This window comes from Grus americana, unplaced genomic scaffold (assembly GCF_028858705.1).
Source record: "Grus americana isolate bGruAme1 unplaced genomic scaffold, bGruAme1.mat H_61, whole genome shotgun sequence".
Lineage (NCBI taxonomy): Eukaryota > Metazoa > Chordata > Aves > Gruiformes > Gruidae > Grus > Grus americana.
In genome coordinates, this window is record NW_026561384.1 from 41,700 (window position 1) to 67,840 (window position 26,141).

At 37.9% G+C, this 26,141-nt stretch overlaps 1 pseudogene; it reads right to left on the minus strand.

The window, feature by feature from the left end:
- Window positions 1-534: 534 nt before the first annotated feature.
- Window positions 535-26,076, minus strand: LOC129200350 (myosin-binding protein C, cardiac-type-like; annotated as a pseudogene).
- Window positions 26,077-26,141: the final 65 nt, after the last annotated feature.

Below are 26,141 nucleotides of genomic sequence, written 5' to 3' on the forward strand. Positions count from 1 at the left end.
GACCATTTGAACAGTGAAATTTCATGAAAAAATGATTGACTAACATCTAGTGAAAGCCTCAGTATACTGCTTTTCACAGCCCAGAGGTGGAATAAATGTTCACTTGTGAAAGCACTGCTCTTCCCCAAAACATTATACTCATGTTGAATAGCTAAGAATTGAGCAGAAAATGCCATTTTCTTAGCGGCTCTTGATTTGGTTTTGTACTCTTTCGGTATTTTACCTTATTACAGTATGAAAGTCTACTCTCTTCGTGAAACACTTTTCTGATAATAGAATGTATTTGGTATAGCACCTAAGTCTCCTTAAGGTAAACTGTCCTTTGTAATCTAAGCTCTTGCAATTCAGTCTCTGCTTTCAGTAGACGTTGTCCCACAGGTGCTGGGATGATCCTCTCAGTCCACTGCATTTTGGTCATAGGTTCTTTACAATATAGAATGTCTCTGATTTTTATGTGTCAGAGATATAAGGTATGTGCCTTATTTTTTAAATAATAGTGTTGCTCAGAAAATGAAAGTACAAAACAATGTAAACTTGTTTGCATATTTTCCATCTTTTTTTATTTATTTGTTGAATAATAACAATGTGCAACAGACAAATGTTAACCTTGCTTAAGTTGACTTTGGTTTTAGAGGAGTACCCTTCTTTTATTCTTAAAATAATCAAAATACACATTTCATTATCATCAGTGTTTCTATTATGAAGACATATTTGCTCATTTAGTGCAACTAACATACTGTCTCAGACATACTTTCCCATCTCAACTGGCATTTTGAATGCAGGGGAGTAGTGTTACTTTAGTTCCATTGTGTCTATTCTTCCAAAAGGCAATGCTTCCTGGATTAATCTAATCTTCCCACCTTTTCTTGTACTGTGATCATGAAAAAGTACTTTCCAGCCAGAAACTACTAACGGCTATTGCAGGTCTAAAAACCCCCACCCCAAATACTATTCAAACTAGTAGGTGAGAAGCCAGAAATGCTCCAGTGTCATTTGATTAGACAAAATTATCTGCAAAAATACATGCACACCATTCATAGACTTTGAAAAGCCTTCAGTGATATTTGATGACAGTAAGTTTATTGCATTCATCAAAAGCTTTGTGTTTTGAAATTTTTTATTTACATGTAAATAATCTTCCTTGCTACATCTTTCACTGATGTCTGATGTACAAAATTATCTCTGTAGATTAGTATGATGTCTATGATTGGTTGCAGAAACATCTAATAACTGGAATTCTGTGCTGGTGTCTTTTAAAAAGCTAGAACACCAGTAGTGAGTAATTATCAAAGTAACTATTTTCTCTCTAAAGCAGGAAAGTAGCTTTAGCCAGAGGGTCCCAAGTGGTGTGTTTTGGATGTGGTTCTGCAAAGATCTGCTCAAGAGCACAGAAGTGGATCTTTCAAGCCAAGCCCTGACAGTAAAAGCAGTAGGAATGAAAGTTACTTTCTATTGTACAGAGATTCGGATAATGAAAGTTGATTAAATATTACAAATACTTGTTAGTGTTTCATTATTCTGAGCTACTTGTTTCTTATGAACAATGTCAGAATGCTAAGAAGAGCAAATGGAGAGAACTGTAGAAGTGGGGAATTCATATTCATTTCAGACATTAGGAATGGACTGGGATTGCATGTAATTGCAATACTTGGGTTTTTTCAGACATAACTTATTTATGTAATGGGGGGAAATTTTTATCTTTATTTCCCTGAATTTCTTCACATGGAGATGAGGCCAATGTAACTAAAACAGATGTATGAAAAGAGGAAATATTGTCTGAAAGTATGCTGAGTAAGCAGGACACTACGAGACACTGCTGCTTCCTAGTACACATATATTAAATGACTCATAAGGTGAGTAGGACCCCTAAATGTAATTGAAATTATCCTTCATTAATTTCTTCAATTTTCTTCTTTTCAAATTCAATTCCAATGCTGAGACAGAGAATGGGAGGATTTATTGTCAAATATATTACATGATTGTTTATTATAGCTATTGCATTTTTTTAAGTCTAAAATGTACATTACACTTCTAAATGCATTGTAATTTTAACTCTCCTGGCTTGGTTAAAGTAATGCACACAGATTATTGATGCTAGTTAGCTCTATATTAAGAAATAACAGTCTCCTAGAGAGAGTGCTTGTAGTGAGTTAAGGAAAAAAGTCAACTAACTAATCTGTTATTCTTACAGATTTTTACAGTGGCACAGCATATTAAAGGTTGAGACCCATGAAATCCTGACTTTAAAATAAACCAAATCCATTACCTTGCAGAAATGTGATCTTAATATGATTATTGAAAAAACAAATAGGAAATAAAAACAAGCACACGCCCCCCACCAGCATTCTAAAAATTCCATAGTCTCTAATGTGAATATCTAATGACTGTTTAATCTTATATCTAATCAAACAGCCATTGCTCCGTTATCCAGCTGAATTATTTTGATTCATACCTTGACTTGCAGATGAACTGAGATTCAGAGTTTTACTGAGGAGCTGGAGAATGGAAAAAAAAAAGATGTTATCAAACATTAAAGGATGCTGATTTTAAATTGAGACTTGCTGCTGAAGGTGAAATACAGAAGCTTTATAATAGTTGCTTTTATCTGATGATTCCAAGGAGATTTAATGTTCCTAAAGCAAACTTCAGAAGATGATAATATTAAGCTTTGAGCCATGTCTACACTGTACAGTACAGCACTGAACAGAAATACTTGAGCTAGCCATTGATTTGAAAGCAGTGCAAGTGTCTCAATAAACTGCTGCATAGATTAGCTAAACATTTCAGAATTCTTAGTCTGAGTTCATCATCGTACTAATGCAGCTAAATTGCTTGCTGCCAAGACTCCCAATGAGGATATCGGTGCCCAGCACTGCAAGGTGTACTGTGTACACGTTCCTAACTCAGCACTGAGTAAAAGATTGCTGCGTAGAAATACCTTCAGGCTTGCTGTGCTGAAGACGGATGTCCATCAATGGCTGTTATGCAGGTCACTTTCACCAGCTTTTTCTGGTTTTGATGAGCATTTAAAGGGATGCTATATAGGTTCATATTGACAAATAGATACATTAGTGGCAGCTTTACCAAAAATATTTAGTCGGTATTTCTTACTGTGTTATAAACATGTGACTTTTTTTTTCCCTGGCCCTTTTGACAAACAAAATAAATTATCAATGTTCGAAAAATATTTGTGAGGTAGCATGCACTACCCTTTACATATGTCTAACAGTTAATGACTTAATTTAAAACTTTCAGTTACAGAGTATGGCACAAAGGATAATAACATGATCCACAATGCAGTGTTTGTAGATAGACTTCCACTCCAGTGCTAAGTATCTTCTCTTGAAGTATTAAGTCACAAGTATAATAATTGTCCACCTGCAGACCTGTATTACCTAGCAAGTAACCTAATTCTGTCATTAACAGTTTAGAATGAAAACCACAATCTTGCTGGTGTGTGTAATTAACACGTTTATATACCACCAAAGAAGTCAGAGTTAGATAAAAGGGAACTATGGTGGTGGGGTTTTTTAGCTATCCATTACTCTTTCTTCATTGCAGTATTAGTGTTATTCATAAGATTCATCTGCTTACCTCTGACGTCCAGTCTGCACTCTATTTCAGCTTCACCACACTCATTAACGGCTTTACAGGTATAACAGCCGCCATCAAATGGAGTGGGTTTCCGGATCTCCAGGGTCAACACACCTTGTTTACTGAACATGCGGTATTTGGCATCCCCAGAGAGATCCATCTTGTTTTTGTACCAGAATATCTTTGGCTGAAAAACACAAAATGAGAATTTTAAAATAGAAGGTAGAAAATGGAAGACATATGGCTGATCTTACAGCTTTAATTTAGCCATCAAAGGTTTATGCATTATGAGGGCTATATATTATACAGTGGTGCTAATGATTTTTCAAGGAACCTCTCCTCATTCAGTACAAAGTCATGAAACTAATGAGTCAAATGTTCAATGTTTTTTTTAACTCTCAAATAGCATGTAGAGAATGTAGGTCTGTACCCTATTTTATTGCAATGTTTAAAAAAAACCCCTGCAAACTGGCTACAAATTCAGTCCTTCAGGAGTTATTTAATTGTGCTTATTAAAATATATTTGAATGCTTCAAGTATCTTACGGAAAAGGAATTAAAATGCTCAGGTTATTGTAGCAGAAATGTCATAAAGGTCCGCGGATGTTGGGTAACCAACTTGGGATGCCAGGGTTTGGGCTGGCAAAGGATTTTCCAAACCCTTTAGCATATCTTTAACAACTTCAGGAATTTCAAAATAAAGTTCCTGTTGGCTTCAGCTGAGCAATAAAAATGGTTGGCTCTGTACCAATTTGAGCCATTGTGTTTTGTTTCCAGTACCTGAAAATGTGCCTTTTATAAATGAAATTTTGGAAATGAAAAAACCTGATATAAAGCAAACTGCTTTTGTTTATTTCAAGCTTGTTAGAACATATAGTGAGGAAATAGGCTTCAAAGAGTAGAAAACCAAGCTCAGAATTCATCTGTTTACTTTCAGAATTAACATAATCTGTTTCTTCACCCATAAAAAATTAAAACTACTGCACTGTTTTATAGAGTGCATTCAAATCTACTGAATCACTTGTGTCTTTGACCTGTGATATACATTTCAGTGCATCCTAGTTGCCATGCTTCATCTTCTTTAAAGATATCAGCTGGATTTTTTTTCCTGCCTCAAAATGTTTTACTTCTTTTTCTATAGCCTCTTTATCTTTCTGGGTATACATCTTTTATTTCAACACTGCTACCAGGGCATTAATATTGGCTCTGCTTGAAGTGGTAAGTTTTTCATGTCATACAGATCATATCTGAGGTATTCTTGATAATCTATAGTTATTTAAAATTGGAAAACTCTATCAACATAAGCTACTCTCTGTGAAAACGACCTGTTGCAGAGTTCTGCAGTAGGTACAGAAACTTTTTGTTAAGGTTAATTTGGGCAATACTCTTAAGTATTAGGTGTACTGAAGGATGAGGACTACTTGTATCCTTCAGGCTAATGTGAAGGAAGAGCTACCATGCTCACATTCAAAAGCCTGTGACTACTGTATTTAACAGTTGTAAAATAGGAAGTTTTTCTTAGAATCTTCTTAAAACCATGGAAACGGAATGAAATGGATACAGATGCACAAAAAAGTCAGTTAACCATGAGAAAATATTACTAACACTGTCATTTGATGATGAATCTAAGCTGAGGCAGCTACTGGAGGAGGGATTTTGCCTACAGTGGCTGGTATTTCTTCTATCGTGTTCTTCTGCAGCCATTTATGTGGGTATGCTTCCTTTTCATATCTGACATTTGTCTGGAGCTCCTTTGGGTTGGAAGAGACCTTAAAGATCATCTAGTTCCAACCCCCCTGCCACAGGCAGGGACACCTCCACTAGACCACGTTGCCCAAAGCCCCATCCAACTTGGCCTTAAACACTTCCAGGGATGGGGCCTCCACAACCTCTCTGGGCAACCTGTTCCAGGGCCTCACCACTCTAACAGTAAAGAATTTCTTTCTAACATCTAATCTAAATTGACCCTCCTTCAGCTTAAACCCATTACCCCTTGTCCTGTCACTACACTCCCTGATAAACAGTCCCTGACCATCTTTCCTGTAGGCCCCCTTTAGGTACTGGTAAGCCGCAATTAGATCTCCCTGGAGCCGCCTTTTCTCCAGGCTGAACAATCCCAACTCTCTCAGCCTGTCCTCATAGGAGAGGTGCTCCAGCCCTCTGAGCAGCTTCATGGCCCTCCTCTGGACTCGCCCCAACAGCTCGATGTGTCTCCTGTACTGGGGCCCCCAGAGCTGGACACAGTACTCCAGGTGGGGTCTCACCAGAGCGGAGTAGAGGGGCAGGATCACCTCCCTCGACCTGCTGGTCACGCTTCTTTTGATGCAGCCCAGGACACAGTTGGCTTTCTGGGCTGCAAGCGCACACTGCCGGCTCATGTTGAGCTTCTCATCAATCAATACCCCCAAGTCCTTCTCCTCGGGGCTGCTTTCAATCCATTCCTCGCCCAGCCTATAGCTGTGCTTGGGATTGCACTGACCCACGTGCAGGACCTTGCACTTGGCCTTGTTGAACTTCATGCGGTTCGCACAGGCCCACCTCTCCAGCCTGCCAAGGTCCCTCTGGATGGCATCCCCTCCCTCCAGCGTGTCAACCACACCACACAGCTTGGTGTCGTTGTCAAACTTGCTGAGGGTGCACTTGATCCCACTGTCCATGTCACCGACAAAGGTGTTGAACAGTGCCGGTCCCAGTACCGACCCCTGAGGGGCGCCACTCATCACTGTGCTCCACTTGGACATTGAGCTGTTGACCACAACTCTTTGAGTGCGACCACGCAGCCAATTCCTTATCCACCCAGTCGTCCATCCATCGAATCCATGTCTCTCCAATTTAGACACAAGGATGTCGTGCAGGACAGTGTCAAATGCCTTGCACAAGTCCAGGCAGATGATGTCAGTTGCCCTTCCCTTATCCACCAATGCTGTAACCTCTTCACAGAAGGCCGCCAAATTTGTCAGGCATGATTTGCCCTTAGTGAAGCCGTGTTGGCTGCCACCAATCACCTCCTTGTCTTCCATGTGCCTTCTTCATCCTTTGAACTGCAGCGAATGATTCCATTAAGAGTATCTTATTTATTTATTATTTTTTTAATTTTTGAGTTAATTTGAACTTTGAGCAATTATATTACATGTTTTGCTGTGTAACTATCAGATTCTTGTGCAGGCATGAGGAAGGGAGAGGAGCTGGAAATATACAGCCAGAAGGGAAAGGAAAAGGGTACTGCAAATTTTATGTTTGTACTAATTTAAATTTATGACAAGATTATGTCATAATATGGTAAATTCCTTCACTGCAGACAAAAAGCCTATTTCCCTTTTTTGAGAAACATAAATTTAGCTCCTAGCTGATACAGTTTTTACTTTGTTCCTTTCCCTGCTTGTTTGACTCTAACAAAAAATGTGCATCTTTTTGTACTCTTTGAAGAGACTTATATTTACAACTATATTTAGACTGAGAAAATATTCCTGTGAGATTTTTTTAAAAAAAAAAAAGCCCCCAAGCATCACACATGACAGCAGGTCTCATTCCAGTTAATTTTGCAAAATAACTCAGATTCTCAAAAAGTTATGTGAATGTATTGACATAACAGAAAATCTGGTGTTCCTGTGTATCATTTAGGTTAAATGAATGGTATAGTACATTAGCTGCTGTTTTCTTGAAAGACTGAGGAGAACAAAACATATGTTGTGAGAAGATACTTTTTGTTGTTGTTGTTTACCTTCTTCAGTGAGTAGATTTTTATGTACGCATGGTACATTTTCAATGGCATGGTGTTACCATGAGCAATGACTGTCCTTACCTCTGTCTCCTTTACTGTATTGCCTCACTGGTTCTGTGCCCAACCACACAAACGCTTGCACCAGGCATTCTGGTTAAGCATCAGTTATGGGTGAGGTGGGAGATAATTAGGTGACCTTTTCTTAATATAGTCATTTACAGTCCAGTCACTGAACTGGCATGAATTCTAAGGCAGTATCTTGTCTTTTTGCAACAGTATCAATGACAGTTGATGTAATCTGTACCTTGGGGATTCCTCTTACAGCACAGCTGAGTGTGGTGTTGTATCCTGCAATCACAGAACGGTTTGCTAAAGGATGAGTGAATTTAGGAGGTTCAGAGAAGTCATGTTCTTTGTAACTAGGTGGCTTGTAAGTGGTGCCTGCAATTCAAAGAAACAAAACACTAAGAACGGTGTTTTTAATTCTGTTGACTTGTGTACAATCTACTTGTCATTTAATTTGTCTGTATGATTTAGAGAAGCTTCAAAGCTATGGCATTTAGGATATAACAAATCTTTAAATTCACTTCACTCTAAACCACATCTCATTTTTAATGCTTTAGTTAAAGTAAAAGGTCCTGGCAATCATGGGTTTTCAGCTTCTGTTAAAAATATCAAAGCCATATGTCTGCAGGGGAAGTCTTCACCACAGACATCTTAAACTTTTAACCCCAGAATGTACATATAACCCCCCTAGTTGTATTTTTTTTCTTAAAATAATATAGTTTAGGAAGACTATGTGATTAAATATTTTTGAACAGATGTTTGTGTTAGTACAGGAGATCTGCCTAGATACGGGTTCTTGATGCTAAAACACTTTATAAGTGCTGGTTACTAAGTAATGAAAATGTCTCTACTGGTGCATCTAGTAATACTGTATTTTCCATTTACCAATGTATTCCTTCTGGTACTTAGCGGCTTTTATGATCTTTGTTTTGAAGAATATCTTACCTGTTTTTTGGATATAGGCTGGTTTTTTGGTGGTTGCAGCAGTTTCACTCAATCCGCACAAATTTTCACTGAAGATTCGGAAAAAATACTCATTTCCCATAATCAGGTCTGAGACTATGCAGTTTGTGCGACGATAGTGATCAAAAACAGTATACCATTCCTGTAACAAGACTATACTGTTTAGAAAGATGCTATGAGAGGTCAGATGGTCAGACATGGTGCTAGTTTTGATATGGAGAGATCCTTCTTGCTACAAGGAAAAGACAAGTAGACAAGTATTTAACACTAATCTGCGAAATTAATATTGTGTTGCTTCCCATGAAGATCAGCTGATCTGTTTTCTTACTTTTATTTTCTGGCTGGTGTGATAGATGTATGAATACTTGCATTTTGAGGGAAAAAACACAAAACCTCTGCATCTTAGCCCTACTTATATCTGGGGAATCTGATACAGGATGCGTCCTTAGAACATGACTACTTGATGGGGACTTCCATGAGAAAGACGTTTTCCAGTTTGACTGGCATACATATGTCTCCCAGTATACAGCCTAGTCTGCCCAGCATCTCAGTTCAAGTCTAACTTCCTCCCTCCTCTTCAGTTTTACCCTGCATTTATGAAAAATACAATTCCAAATAAAAAATATAATTCTACCTTCTGAGTAGAGCTGTCTGTCCAGTTACCACCAAAGATGGGACAGGCTAGGTCTCTTTTTACATTTTCTATTGGGCATTTTATACAGTTTTATACTTAGCCATTTGGTTCTTTTTTAGGTTCTATTCTTCAGTGTTTAACTGCCTCTGATGTGCCATAGGACACCTTGGACACACAACTGAGAGTCATGAATTCAGCTGTTTTCCTCAAGTCGCTGTGTTCCCAGAGCAGGTAGTAGTTTAAACTCCATACAAAGTCACTGACTCACTGCAATTTCTTACCATTGTCTTTTTGTCAGCTTTCTGGACTGTGTAGCCCAAGATCTGTGCATTGCCATCATCTTGTGGAGGTGTCCACTCCAGGGCTGCATTAAATCCCCAAACATCTACAAGCTTTATATTTTGAGGAGGACCAGGCTTGTCTGCAGAGGAGACATGAAAAAAACCCCTTTTGGTTCAAGATCTAAGAGCTTTGTCATTTCCTCCCATGCAGGGAAAAAATAGAACTTGATAGCAATCTATAATTGTTCCATAGCAATACACTTCATTTATGTGAAGTTGAAACTATAAACAGGAAAGTTGGGAAATTTTAAAATACCCTCTTAATATTCTTCTGAGAGGCCTGAAACCTACTGAGACATAGACAATACAGTAGAATTAGTAACACAGGAACCAGACAAACTATTCCTTAGAATGGAATGAGAAGTTTGTGTTGTTTGGATGAGTGTGATTAACTCTTTTACTACAGTTTTATTACTTACTTTGTAACCCCATCATAAAAGGCCACCAAATTTGTCAGGCATGATTTGCCCTTAGTGAAGCCGTGTTGGCTGCCACCAATCACCTTATCTTCCATGTGCCTGAGCATAGTCTCCAGGAGGGTCTGTTCCATAATCTTGCCAGGCATGGAGGTGAGACTGACTGGCCTGTAGTTCCCTGGGTCTTCCTTTTTACCCTTCTTAAAGATGGGGGTTGTGTTCCCCCTCTTCCAGTCGGCGGGAACTTTGCTGGACTGCCAGGACTTCTCAAATATGATGGAGAGTGGCCTGGCCACTTCATCTGCCAGTTCCCTCAAGACCTGTGGATGCAACTAATCAGGTCCCATGGACTTGTGCACCTTCAGGTTCCTTAGATATTCTCGAACCTGATCTTCTCCTACAGTGGGCGGTTCTTCACTCTCCCAGTCCCTGCCTTCTGTGACCTGGGCAGTGTGGCTCAAGGATTTGCCAGTGAAGACTGAGGCAAAGAAGTCATTGAGTACCTCAGCCTTCTCCATATCCTGGGTAACCAGGTCACCCGTTTCATTCCAGAGGGGACCCACATTTTCCCTCACCCTCCTTTTATCACTGACATACCTATAGAAACTTTTCTTGTTGTCCTTAACATCCCTGCCCAGACTAATTTCTATCAGGGCTTTGGCTTTCCTAACCTGATCCCTGGCTGCTTGGACAGTTTCTTTGCATTTCTCCCAGGCTACCTGCCCTTGCTTCCACCCTCTGTAGGCTTCCTTTTTTTGTTTGATTTTGCCCAGGAGCTCCTTGTTCATCCACGGGGGCCTCTTGGTGGTTTTGCTTGACTTCCTCTTTGTTGGGATGCATCGCTCCTGAGCTTGGAGGAGGTGACCCTCGAATATTAGCCAGCCTCCTTGGGCCCCTCTTCCTTCTAGGGCTTTGTCCCATGGTATTCTACCAAGCAGATCCCTGAAGAGGCCAAAGTCTGCCCTCCTGAAGTCCAGGGTAGCGAGCTTGCTGCGTGCCCTCCTCGCTGCCCTGAGGATCCTGAATTCCACCATTTCGTGGTCACTGCAGCCAGGGCTACCCTTGAGCTTGACGTCCTCTACCAGGCCCTCCTTATTGGTGAGAATAAGGTACAGCATGGCACCTCTCCTCGTGGGCTCCTCTATCACTTGGAGGAGAAAGTTGTCATTGACACATTCCAGGAACTTCCTGGATTGCTTGCACTCAGCTGCGTTGTTCCTCCAGCAGATGTCAGGGTGGTTGAAGTCCCCCATAAGGACCAGGGCTTGTGAGCGTGAGGCTGCTCCTATCTGCCTATAGAGGGCTTTATCTGCTCGGTCCCCCTGGTCAGGTGGCCTGTAGCAGACCCGCACTATGGTGTCCCCTGCCCCAGCCCTCCCTTTAATCCTGACCCATAGGCTCTTGGTGGGCTCCTCATCCATCCCCAGGTGGAGATCCATGCACTCCAGCTGGTCATTGATGTAGAGGACAACGCCCCCCCTCCTTGCCTGCCCTGCCTGTCCTTCCTAAAGAGCCTGTACCCTTCCATCCCAACACTCCAGTCATAGCAGCTATCCCACCACATGTCTGTAATGCCAATAAGGTCATAGCCTTGCAGGCACACACACGTCTCCAGCTCCTTTTGTTTATTCCCCATGCTCTGTGCATTCGCGTAGAGGCATTTCAGTTGTGCCCATGATGAGGCTGACTTATCGGCTGGGGTGGCAGGAATTCTTTTGATGTATCTTCCCAGTGTTACCCTGTTGGTTCCTGTTGCACCTGGAGCCCCTGGCTCATCTCCTCTAGGCTTTGAGCATGCTGTAGTGCATCCAGCACATCTCTGAGCAGTAGGCCGAGGGCTCTCACCAGTGCCCTGTCCCTCCAACCTGGGCACATCATCCCACAACATGTCACTGGCCGCCTGATGTCAAAGCGTAATGTGCTAATTCTCTTTTCACTGGCATACTCTGGAATCAAAGACTGCTTTATAATTAGCTATAACCCTTTTTGTCCTCCTTCAAATTGCTGAACACTGGAGCCAGCTAGAACACAGCATGAAGTTCAATAAGGAATATGGAATGCGTTGCTCTCATTCCATTTATTGTCCTCTTTCTTCCTCTCTTACACTAACATTTCGGAGAAAAAGCTGCCATCTTCTATGTTTCTCAACAGCTACCAACTTCAGGTAAAGCCTTCTTTCTTTTTCTTCCCTGTTTCTCAAGTAGGGAATAGTAATGTGTTGTTAAATGAATAACATTGCTTATGAAGATGTGGAAATGTTCTTGTCATTATCTTGAATCACAACTTAAAAGAAAAAATTTAGATATATTTCTAGATGTGTATCTTCATTATGCAGAAATCAATTAATCTATCCTGATTTGAAGAGTTCTGGATACTACATATCAATGCCTGTGTGGGTATAAAAACTGCAACAGTCTCAGTGGGCAAAGCTCTACAAGCCCTGAATAAGTGTATGATAATCTAGTAGTAGACAGATGTTGTGATATGTAGCAATTTATTAATTATTCTAAAGTCTACCTACTGTTATAACCCTCCACAGTATCTGCCTAGTTTTACAAGTATTTTTCCTGTGTACAGATATATCTACTCAACAGTTGTTTTTTGTTTTAAAGGGATGCTTATTCAATGCTTTGTCAAAAACTGTGGAGATCTTGGTGTTAGTAGCTGGTTTAAATACTGTAGGAAGAGATTGATAAATGGAAGAAAAAGTCCTAAGACTGTATTGAATGGAAAAAGAACACTTTTCTGGGAGGCCTCACTGGACAGATAGATTTTGAAGCTTGTGCCTTATTTCTTCTAGTTACCTGAAAGCAATTATCTGGGAACCTCCTTTCAAAACTAAAAACAATGGGATGGCAGGTCATTTGTTAATTCAGTAATCTGTTGGAAGAGTTAGACTTCAGGAATGTGTGTGTATAGATATTTAAGACATTCTTATGTATGTGTTTATGTACATAGATATAGATATGATTTTAAGGGGAAACAATTTCCGAGTATGATTTTTATTAAGAACAGAAAAACACTTTAAGCCTTAACCTGCTATTAGATTAATGTGATAACAACTCAATCATGTATTAAATGATCCCTTTTTAATTTTTAATAAATTATTACATCTACCCATGGTGGTATAGATGGAATAAAGAAAAAGAGTGTACTGAAAGCCTCAATACTTATAAGGCTTTGTAAAGGGCAATTTTACAAAAGGTAGAGATGGATAAATTTGCTAAATGGATTTTTATATTCTTGATCTTTGTGGTTTGATAAGATAATCCAATCTGCAAGAATATCTATTCATAATTCCTTTGTAGACTTGTAGAATATTCCTTTCTCAGTACTAACCAGTAATCTCTAGCTGGTAATTTGCATCTCTAGCAAATTATTTTCCTCTGCAGGACACTGTGTGGCGTGGGGATTTATATTCTGGGGAAATATTCTGCTACCCTCAGCACAAGCTCATCTGAGGATTTTTGCGTATCACTGAATTTTACAGAATGGCAAGAAGAGAGAAAGTGTGAATTATATTTCGAAAAGAATGATAATTTACATTTTCAAAATATAAATAATGAGAACAAGAAATAATTCCAGTTTAAAAAAAATTAAAAATATAGAACTGAGGTTTGCTTTGGTCAATAGAAGGCATAATGGAAGGCATAATTTATTGATTCATGTAGAGGGGGAAAAAAGTTGAGGGCACTGTATTTTTCAGAGGTTGGAGATATTGTCATTGTCTAAGACCTATCTATAAGTATTTGGAATGTACTGTATGTGCATAGTAAGAGTCCATATTTTGTAGGTCTCTAGAGTAAATCACAGGAATTATTTTGGCAATAAGGGCAGGTGATGGCAACAATAGAAGTGCTTCCTCTTGTTTGGAACTGACAGGTGACTCCTCATAGCAGCAGAGCTTTTGTTTCACTGCATTCTTGCCTTACTCCAAAAGAGATAAGGGCTGAAGCTATAAGCGTTGCTCCTTCATCAAGCAGACATTTGCCAAGGGAAGCTAGCTGATGAACAGACACCTCAAAAGCTCAACGACTAATTTATTATATCTTTGAAAGCTGCCATTATAGCTTTTCAGCATGCCATTCCACAGCACCTAAAGCATTCTTAGTAGTATAGAAAGAATGCCTGAATCACCCATACTTCTTTCCTGCCAAGAGAACATAAAATCTGGAGAGCAAAAAGTGCTTTTGACAGAATTGAAAAGAGGTAGTTCTGATGAGTGAGTGACAGAATCAAGTATCAGAGTAGATTCCTTGGTTGCAGAAGAATCTATGTATATTACAAGTCCTTTCTCTTCTTGTCCGGGAATTAAATGAAGTTTATTCCCTTTCAGTTGAGCAAGCTGCCCAAGAAGTAAAAAGTTTAATAACCTGTCCTCCAACTCTGACATGTACTAATCTGTGTGGTAAGATTAGTTGCCTTTTTTTCAGCCATTCATTTTCTATATGAAACAACTCTTTGTCAATGATACATGTATGTGTTTTTACGCCTTTTTACAGTACCAAGCAATGGGTGGAAGATACGTGGTACTATGCTGTAAGAGCAATGTGCTAGAATATTGAGTCCCTAACCAGTTTTAGAAAAGTATTTTGGTGTGTAGGGTGCACTACTCCCCTTTATCCGAGTCCCTTGGACTTGGACTTTGTTTTAGCTGCCATTTACTTATTTTGCTGTTGCAGAGCTGCAGCCATGCTCTTGAGCAGAAGCAGCTGGTGGTATTAAGACATATTTGCTCCAATTTGTTATGCCTTTCTTGTTTGCTGTTGGCACCACTGCATACCCATTCTGCCAACATTATTTCATAAAACTTTAAGCAGAATGCAGTCAGCATTATATCTTTAATTCCAAAGCATTAGGAGTTATGGTTAAATACTCTTTTTTTGTGCCAAAATACATATTCTAAAAATGTATTGGTATATTGGAAGAGATTTGGGATGACAGTGTGAAAGTGTGGGGAAAGAGAAATAAAAACAATGATCAAGACTGATGCATAGAGCTGTAATGAGGAGAAATAGAAGAGCTCTGGCTAAACATTAATGGAATCTGAGTAGGCAAGATCTCAGAATATATCTCACAAAATCCCAAGGGAAGTTACTGAAACTTTGGCAGTGCATTCCTTTAAAATGTCACTAGAAAAGTGACTAGAAATTGTATAATAGAGGATAAGCCTCTACTAAGCCTCAAGCTAAGTAGACACTCTTAACAGAGTAAGGCATTAAATGTAAATTTTCCAAATTAACAGGACTGTGTCTTCTTGTCATTTCTAATTCTCAGAACAGTAAAGGTATATTTTTACAATGATCTTCACTGTCCTTATCTGCTGAAGAAACCCAATAAGAGTATATCCATTCCAGGATTCATATTTCCTTCCTTGAGGACAATATGGCTATTCGCAAGAACACCAGAACTCTCAAATTCTTTCTATCACTCTCAAAGTGGTAGAAAGAAGGGTGATGAAGATGATCAAAGATATGGAATAGCATCTTTTTTGAAAATAAACAGAGTCTAAAACTTGAGAAAGCTAACTGAGATTGTGACTGAAAGCTATAAAGTCATGAATAGCATGGAAAAGGTGAATAAATGATTATTCATGTTTTTTCTGATACAAAACTGTAATGGACATCAAGTGAGATTATCAGGAGAGACACTTAAAGCAAATCAAATAGGTAGTTGTACATGCACTTAAATTGAAATTCCTTACAAAAGGATATTTGGATTCTGAAACTGGACCTGGATTAAAAAAATGACTGGATAAAATCATGCAAGAAAAAATCCCTCAAGAGCTATGGGACACACAGATAATCCCTCTCCCTCCAAAAGTCTCTAGCACACGGATCATTGCTATCTGGGAAAATACACTAGGAAAATAAAGTGACATGCTAGCCCTGCTCTGAGCTTTGTCCTAGTCATCTGCTATCAACCATTGCCAGAGGAGGGGGTCTGAGGTAGTTGGATCTTGGATTGCCTCAGTATGGCCACTATTTTGTTTTGTATAATATGCTTAATTTTGATGTTTTCAGATTCTTACCTATGATTTGCATTGTTATTGCAACTTTATCAGTCATGTTTTCTATCTGAAGAGTGACTTCATATGCTCCTGAGTGATGAAGCTCTGCCTTTCTGATGAAAAGGATTGTGTCTGTGTTGCTGTTCCGAATTCCCACATCTTTGGAATCTAGAGTTTGACCATCCTTCATCCAAACGATTTTGGGTCTTGGTTTACCCTGAAGAGAAAAAAAAAAGGATTTTTCTTTCTTTTTCTAGGCTGTAATAGATTTCCATTTTTCATTTTTTGATTTTTTTAGTGATCTATAAGTCTGGAAAGCCTAATTTAATATGCAGAGTTGAGATAGTAAACCCTCTAAATACTTTCCAATTTCTGTTTTCTTGCAGGCAAATATTTGCTCCCATCTGTGTGGTTTAGTGGCACCATGCCCCGAGGATGCCATTTAGTTATAGTTAGAGACTGAAAATGTATTGAGAACAATTCCAGAAAAAATATAATTGTGCTGGTCCAGCACTCTTTCCCAGGCATCTGTGAAGCCAACAGTTGATCTGGCTTGCTCTGATTCTTATTAAGTAACAGAAGTCTTTAATATCTGAGGAGCTTATTAGCTTTTTCCCCTTCTCCTCCCTTTCTTAAAACATTTGATTCTCTATCTCCAGGCATTTTTAAGATCTTTCAAAAAATTGTTATAATCTTGATGTCTTGGTATGCAAAACTTACTGTATAATTCTTTCTGCATTGCAAAAGTTGTTTTGGTGACTCTGAACTTGATCAGTCACGGTGTTGCTACACCGATGGAAGATGATGTTGTGGAATCAGTAAGATATCTGTGGTTTACATCACTGTCAACCATTTCCAGGAAAACTGGTAGATAATATTTAGTTCTTCAAAAGTTGTCTGAGGGCCATATCATATTTATTAACTGTATTTATGGTCAATCTAGCAGAAAATAACTTGGTAGGGTTTCTTTTTTTAAGTTTCTGCCAGATTAACATGGTGAAACAGTGCAGCACAGGGCTAGATGAATGCCAGGAATAGCTCAAATAAGTGGGGAGGGAAAGTGAGACCATCCAAGCCAGCAGTCAGATCTGCTTAGGCTGCCTTGGAAGTGAAGTCTAAGGCACTGAAATTAGGACACATACTGTCCTCCGCCCCTAGTAAACAGCAGAGAAAGCACCTCTAGAAGGCTCTTTAATTCACTGGGTGTGGAAAATGCTTTGTAAGACTATGTCTTTTTCCTTAGGCTACAGAGGGAGATTAGGATACTCAGACTCTTGGTTTAGGTGTCTAAAGGTAGGCAGAATAAAAATGAATCTTTGCGCTTTGCTGCACCTTTGTCTCAGGTTTTTCTGGTACTTGATCAGGAATTCTGTGCGGCATCATTTTATTTTTCTTTGGTATTAGAAAAAAAAATTCTTCTGTAAGAGTCAGGCCAAGATCCGTCCAAAATTACACTTAAAGGACTTCTAAAACACCTAGAAATTGCTATTCTTTAATAAATGCTCTTTTCTCTGGCATCTAAATCATCAAATGTATTGTAATGGATTTTTACATGGGGGCTGATAATAAACCTTGAATGAGCAATGGTTTTGGATTATCCATTTTCCCTACCTGGTAACTGATTTTCTTACTGCTTTCTGCCAAGGACTATAATCACTTCAGGCCTGTAGCTCTGAAATATCAGACACAAGATTAATTTGTCCAGTTCTAGTGTACCTTCACCCTGGTCTCATTTCACAGAACCCTTACAAAAACCTATCAGAGGAAGACATGGCTTCCTTCCTTCAGCTGGAAGGTATAGTAGAGATTATTGAACAAGTAAAAGGATGTGGTGGTGGTGGGTTTTCCATAGCCATATCTGATTATTGAACTTGACTTGACTAGAATTGACTCTATTTTACTTTCCACATACATGTATGTTTTAACATGATATGAGGATTCTGCTTGAAAAATTTGGCTCGGGGAATGCTTTCAAAATAAAACCAATCTACTTAAAATGGTATAGTTATATGGAAATTTTATTTAAATTTCTTATTTGTCAAGACTAATACTTGGCTAGGTTTTCAGACTGATTACAAGATTTAATAGATCTGGATGGATTGATTAATGAGGGGAATTGAGGATCTGGCCCTAAATATCTTGGCAAAAATGGGCATGAGAAACCATAGCGTTATCTTTATCATAAGAAATGTCTTGACTATGAATCAAGCTTTGCTACTGATGGTGTTCTAGTGTGGTTGATCAGATATGTTCACTCACAACACCTTCTTTTTTGAGGTGCTATGACTGCCCATGAAAGACTGCAAGTGTTCAAAGTGTTGGTTTTCATAGACTTTTATATTTATAGACTGTGAAAAGCATAAACAGATAGAAAGCATGTTCCTAATACATATCTCAGAGGATTGGGTTTCTGCAATGTGTAATAGGTAATCTGAGAGAGAACAGTGACTGGGTAAATAGCACACCAGAGAAACTTCAGGGAGTTTACTGCCAGGGAAGAATAAATTTAAATGCTTTTAGATGTTTATATTCACACATATACGATGGGCAAGAAGACGGCTCAATAATACTGTGATTTTTATCCACTAATAGCACATAATATCCCTTCAATCATGTGCCCATGTAGTTAATTTTGAAACAAGAATGTATTGATTTCCTTCCTTTCAGCAGAATGTCCCACCTGCTTAATACTCTCAACAGAAAAAGAGGTAGTAATAATCTTGTACTTGTTCTTTTTTGTACATTTTAATCTAAAGATTTGAATAGATTTGCAAATAGTATTTAGCCCAAGATACCTTGACAAGGAATTTAATAGAATTTCAGTGTTAAATGACATAGCAGTGACCACAGAGGATGCTGGCACAGAAACTGTTAACAGTAGAGGACACTGACTTACACTTTAGTTAGATAATATTCTGCCTGCTTGTGTTCCCTAGCTCAGGGTTCGCAGTAATTCCAGTATTTATGTATTTTCTCCCATATCCTTTTTGTAATTTGAAGATTGCAATCATATCTAGAGTCCTTTTCTTCAATAGAAATGGTCAGTGATTTAAACTTTTTCAAAATAGAAAATGAAATGTTCTTTTTGTTTTGCTTTTTTTGAAAGATCCCCAGTTTTGCATACTCTAAATAGCTTTTGCAGTATTAAGAATTGTAGCTATAGCTGCATTTCAACAATATTACAAATTGAACTCACTCAAAAATACCTCTTGAATTAAAATCCTCTGGTTTTGTTCTCTGGCTAAAATTTGGTGTTGATGGATAGATATTAGGTTATTTTGTTAGCCTTACCTTTTAGGAGAGTAGAATTTATACCAACACATGATTTGTCTGTTAGTCAGCTCCTCAAATAACTTTTGAATCAGTTGGTTCATTTCAGCTAAATTTGGCAGTGCACTAGAAATCTCTAAGATTAGCTTAGCACAGTTTTGGAAAACTGATGTCAGGGTGAAACACCCAAACCTCACTTAGTGTTCCCACTGAGGAAAAGTTGAGGAAGACTTAGTCTTGATCCATTTTGTTTGGCAACAGCTGAATGATCAGGCAGGATAAATGAAGCTCTGGGTTAGTTGCTACATGTACTTTCTCTGGCCTGGGGAACTGAGGACATGTCAGCTAGGACTACCTCAGGGAGTAGGGCAAAGAATTGGCAAATCTCTGGGAATATTGCAGTGAAGCTGCTCTAAGCAAAAGAGGTGGGTTGTTATGCTGGGAAGATGGTGATATAGGGGACATAAAATACAAATCTATAAACCGCCAAACCTTATCAGCTACTCTGCTTATGGGACAGCTTGTCAATTTTGTGCAAATTTTCTTCAACTCAGAAATCAAAGCAGCAAAAATACCTGTTTAATTTAATTTTTTCAAGACTTACATAACTCAAAAATATCATGTAAAGTCTTGCATTTTGCATGTGGCTAGACCTCAGTGAAGGGGCCATTTTAGCAATTTTGGAGATAAGAAACATGAAAGAAAAAAATAAGCATGTGATTATGTCGAAGTAGTGCAAGCATGCAATTCAAGGCAGTTACTCCATGTATTGGTTTGCAACTATTTACTGATTAGATATATCTTTGTGAAAAAGCAACTTTTCATGTAACCCCGTAACCACAGGGCAAAAGACATGTATATCTTATTTTAAATAGATTTTACTCTTATATAGATTCTGGCACCCACTGCTGGTACTGCCCAAACAAAAGAATATAGGTAATGTGTGCATGTATGTTTCCCTTGCTGAAAAAATGTTTTGCATATCTCCAGCATCTTTTACAGGAGAATTTCAAAACTCTTCACCAATAACAGTGATGACATTTTCATAAATGTCAACCCTGAACAGCAGAGAAATTTTAGTTTCTTCAAGTTATAAATGAAGACTAGATTAAATGATTTATCTATTAATATGGAGGATATCTCTGTCAGAGCCAGAATCTGCAATTTACAATTTCTTTTCCTGTGTCTCGCTCAGAAAACCTTTTCCTTTCACACACTAATTCTCGTACTGTATTGATATTATAGTCTTTCATCTGAAAAAATGCATGTGGTGTTTTACAAATAGTCTTTATAGTTGCTTATGCAGCTGTAGAAAATGCAAAGACAGGGTAACTGGTTAGGTCAGTCTGTGTGTATATTTTAGCAATTTTGTGCATGCCTTAGCAGCATGCGTAGTTATATGCATGCACTCCTGATAGTCCTTGGCATAGTGTGGTTTTTACACCCTTGAGCTCATGTACAGTGATACCCAAGCTATTCTTTATATATACACATATTCTAAATATGGCCAATTGTGGTATTCTGTTTATGTACAAACTATAATTTTTGTAGTCAGCCTTAGAGAAATGAACATACACGTTTTTGGCAAAGAAGTTGCTCAGTAATATTGTGTTTCTTGGCTCCAGAAGAGTAGCTGGTTGAATTCTTACACTTCTGTGTACTTCTCTTTTTAAGAGGCATCCTATGGTCAATAAGCAAGAACGGTCTTGCCTTACTTTTTCTTCTTCTCCATAGGGAGGGATTATTGAAAAAATTGTGACTGTAAAAAAAAATTGTGACTGAAAGAAGAATGATTTTTTTTTTCTTTTTTTTCCCTTTCTTTAAGGTTTGAGAGGGTTTTTTAAATCATCAGCCATACTTTATGTAATACTGCTTAAGCAGTGAAGCAATGGGAACTTGCATAAGGGAAACTACTTTAGGTAAGTAATGATAAATAACCACGACAAAATAGAAACCGATACATACCTGAAAAGGGATCACAATATTGATTGTCTCGCCCACTTTCTTCACTAGGGTCTGTCTGAGATGACGTGGCAACCAGATTTTGGGACGCTCTGCAGTTAAGCATTAGTACATTAAATACAAAGCTTTTGATAATTTGAAATATTACTTATAGCTCAAATAAGACAAAATACTAAAGAGGAGAGGTTTGGATACTGGTAAGCACAAGAAAATTGTGCAAACACTGTTTATACAGTTAGGGAGTAGTTAATTCTTTAAGTACTTTCAAATGTATTTGACTACTGGATACAAATTTAGTAGCAAATCTCAGTTATATATTTACAACTGAGCAGGTTTCAATGCCATCAGGATTTATGAAACTGTTTCATCTGAAGCACCAGATTTGGGTGACTTCTGCTGGATGTGAGCCTTCTATGTGGACTTTGTTTCTTTGGAGAACTTTATCAGTTCAGTAGAAGAGATGGGACAAAGGGTGAATTGCAGTAAAAGAGTGATTATGATTAATCTATTGCTATATTTACACTGCAGCTCCTTGTAAATTGCCATTTGGAGATATTTATGGACTTATTCAGAAAGCAGAGTAATCAATGGATTTCTTTTACCTTTTCTACAGTCATTCAGTTATAGTTCTTTGAGGTGAAAGGAGTGGAGCCTCATTGTAGCAGCTTACTCTTCACTAACAAAAAGAGGACCTTATTCGTTTCCTAGTAATTGACTGAAAGAATTTCTTAACAAACAGTTGGAGTATCTGTCCTCATTTGGATTTGAGATGCATTAGAACTTTGTTTCGTTTACACAGAGTCATTTTACTGTCAGTGAGACTCTGGCAGACACTTTGTGTGAGTCAAAGTTGACGAATTGGCTATTAGCAGCTCTTGATATTTTTTGGACTCCGGTCAAATGAATTATAATCTACTGTTGTTGGGTGATATGCAGGGTGTTAATTAATAACCTAGGACAATGAAGAACAGATAACTCCTTTTTATTTAAATAGATCTCTTGCCATAGCCAATGCAGTCATTTTGCAGTAATATAACAGCTTTTCCAGCAGAGAGCTAAATATTAAAAAATGTGTCTCTTAAATGCTGACAGTGCCATTACAAGAGGTGAAATGTCCATATTTTGAAAATAAGAAGTAGGATTTTGTTTCAAGAGCTATGCTTTAGAAATATAGGACCTGGACAGTACAGTAATGTTCTCAGAATCAGAAGATACTGGGTGCCTAGTCAAAGTGAAAGAGCTGTTTGGGTGTTATTCTCAGAAGGCAGCACCGGCTTGTCAGTCCCAGAATTTTTCTGCATGCGTACATGTTTAGAATTTTGACCAGAGGGAAATAGATTAGTAAGATTTATTTAGTCTAGATACTCACGCAGGATCTCTTGAACAGTGACAGGCTCTTTGATTATTGCTGCTCCACTCTCACCAGCCAAGTTTATAGCCTTTATACGGAAATGAAGTTTGTCCCCTGTGACCAAGTCTTTAATTAGTGCAGATGTGCGCTCAGTGAGACCAGGAAGGGCTGGAATCCATTCTGTAGCTGCAAGTACAGGATTTGCATATTGTAATAATATATTATTTTTCCAGACTGATACCTTTTCTACAATTGAAAGTAAATTTGTGTTTGGGTAAAATGAATTTAATATGCAACACCACACTTAGGAGGGAATAAACTAAGCTGGTAAAAGAACTCTGGATCTAGAAGGTGTGTTTACACATGTATGTACTTTGTTTATTCAAAACAGCTAAGGGTAAGGGAATCATTTTTGGGTAGTTCCTTTGGCATTCTATTTTATAAAGCTTAGAGCTGTGGGGCTTCTCTATATTTATTTTCATTAGCAAAAGAAGGGGGAGAGAATTTTGGAAGTATTTTTAGCAAGAAAGTGAAGCCTTAATTTAATTTTTTCTTGGAATATCTCCTGTGGGTGTCCAAACAGATTGGTGAGAGCCACATATGCTGAACACAATAATAGAATACATAACTGTTGGAATTTATTATTAACTTCTCAGTTGACACTGTAGAACAGAATTCTTAGGGCTTCCTTTGTTATTCTAATAACACAGAAGTACGATTGATAAAATCATTCTATGATGATGACATATAGATTCTGGTAATTTCATGATGATATCTCATTAAAGGCTATGAATTATTTCTGGATAAATTATACCCTGTAAAACCCATAGTTTAGGTTATATGGCAGTCGAGCTTAGTGTCAGAGAAAATGTTGTGATTGAAGTGATTATAAATTTGTTTGATTTTTATGACATAAATGTTATGTTATAGCATCACAGTAAATTGCATGTTGTAGATATGGTGCACTTATACTCTATTATCAGACCACAAGTAGTAAAGGAGGTAAAGTGACAGTTTCTTGAAAGTTGGACTGATGTTGTTACAGTCATGTTGTTATATTGGTTTTAAGGAATACGCAATTTGTGAATACTGCAAAAGCATAGTAGTGACGATAGAACAGCACTGGTATTGTTGTAGTATTTTTCTGTATTAAAGTTTATGATGATTATGAAGATGATGTTATGGTTGATGTGGCTTTCATGGTTTTACAGTTAAGTCATGGTAAGTCTGGTGATGGTTGGCAAGGATGTTAGTCATAGATTAGAATGCTACTGAATATGGTTAATTTATTGGGATATTGCAGTGAAGCCATTGCAATTGTAGTATTTTAATAATGTTCAGTTGCTGCTGCCTAATACTCGTGCTTACTTACATCCATCTTTGCGGTATTCCACAATATAACCATCTAATCCCCCAGCTCCAATCCGCTCAGGGGTCTCCACTTCAAGGCAACAGTGCTGTCAGAAACATCTTCCACTGTAAAGTGGGTTGGTTCACTTGGAGGAGCTAAAAGGAAACATGTAGAAGTAAATTCTGAGAAACAGCAATACAACTGTGAGAATTCAAAAGCTATAGAAGGAGTAATTAGCAGCTGAATTATATACCACTATCTGTTTTAATAAAATGAAGCTGAGCTGTAAAATGTAACACCTAAAACTTCATTTATAGAAGTGCAGCATAAGATTCCTCTAATAGGGAGGGGAAGAAGAGGTTAAGATAGTAGTTCCTATTCATATCTCCTCCCTTATGAGTAAAAGCCAATGAAAAAAGAAGAGTTGTAGAAGGGAGTCAAATTGTCAGCAGAAATCTGCAGAAAAGTTTAGAAAGAAAAATGCATACAATTTGTATGCTGTACTTAACACTCTGATTATAATTAGACAAAGTTCACATAGGCAGAGAACCAAATTCATTAGTGACTAAATTTGACTTCACTCATTTTCCTCTAACAGTGGAGAAAATGACCAAAAGTTATGACTACATGTTTACAGAAACACTAGTTCTGATTTGTGCATTTGTAACAGACTTGCATGAGAAAAATACTTTGGGCTGAAAATTTTTCACTTTAGTTACGTATAGCTATTTCATTTCTTTTCAGAACAGGAGTGTCATGGCTTTTTTTAAATCCATAGTTCAGAAAGACCACTAGCTAAATTCAGTCTTTTTAAGCATGACTGTTGTCTACTAATTAAAAAAACAATCAAGAAAAGACCTTACTGGAGAATCCCAAATACACACAAATGTTACTGTGAAACCATTGATTCCAAAAAGCAAACAGAAAGATAACTTTTTCAAAATAACATTTAGATTGCTGGAACATAAAATTTAGTATACATGGCATAAAAGCAATCATGTTAAAGAAATGTATGTTTAGCATACTCCATGTATATGTGTTATAAACTCAACATCTTTTGAATATACATAACAGATTTTACATATTAGAAATATTTCATATTTAAAGTAAGTTAAATACAGGTTTATAAATTGTGCAACTGATTGAACTTGATCTTAGTTCCCAAAGTTAATGTAAAAAAAATTTTAAAAAATAATATCACCCAGTTTCCTTTCTGTAGCTGTGTCAAAATTTTTCATATTCAAATAGCAGCAAGGAATAGTACACAGGATGCAAAGGCAGTTGGGAGCATACACAACCACACAGTACACGATCAAAACCCCAAATCTCTTCTCTGAAGCAGTAAGTGTGAACTTTATCCTTAATCAAATAAAACTCTGCCTATCCCATGAAAACTTTGGACCTTTTTTTTCAGTAGCTCCACTTGATGGTTTTCTTTTGCCCTCTTCTGTTGCAGACCAGTCACTGTGTGTTTGAAATCCAGAATTAAGAGATGCTTCTTGCAGTTCATCCTTTCCTTCTGACCCCTTCACTGCATCATCTGCTTTTACACTATCCCCTTCAGCAGGCTGTCCCCCTTCACTGATATTTGTAGATTTAGCAACTCTAGTCATTTTAATCTCCAGCTATTTGTATTTTTGTTGGGTCTTCTTTCTAAAGCTTTTAGCAGGCAGGCTTCCTGAGGACTCTTTGCTCAGGGACTGCAGAAGACACTGCACTTCTGTGTTGGGAAGGCTTATTTATAGAAAATCATTCCTCAAATATTTTCTTAATCAGCTATCCTTTTAGCTGTGGACAGGGCCAGGATTAAGGGAGTACTGGATGGGATACTGTGATATTTGCACCCATAAAGGAATGGGAGAAGCTGAGAGGGACAGGGAAATTTCTGTCAATTAGTTTTCCTCCTTTCTAGATCCAGCTTGACTCTCACACTTCTAATTATAACAACTAAAAATTCATCAGCGATTTCATGAAACTAGAACCTCTGTGCTTCTCAGGAAGGGGAACAAGAGACAGAGAAGAGGAAGTTTACAAAGGAAAAGGCTGATTAAATGTAGAATATAGAGATGGTTGATAACCTCTTTCCTAACACATTCTTTTTAGGTATAAGGGCACTTGAAGAGAAGACGTGAAAATTGTGCTGTCTTGGTTTTGTCCTAGAAATAATATAGAGTGTGGTAAAACTCACCAATTGGCATGAAGGGTTGCGAGGCAGGGCTTGGACGGACATGCCAATAGAATTCACAGCATAAATCCGCATCTCATAAACTACTCCTCCTTCAATCATTCGCTTGGCTTCATAGGTTAGGTCTTTTAAAAGGTCAAAGTTCAGTCGCATCCATCGATAGCTTTTCTTCTTCTTTCTCTCTAAGATATGCCTGGAAAGGATAGCTTTCATGAGGTAAAAGAACTGCAAATTATTCTCTCAATTCAGGAAAAAGAAAATCACTTTATTTTTTTTTT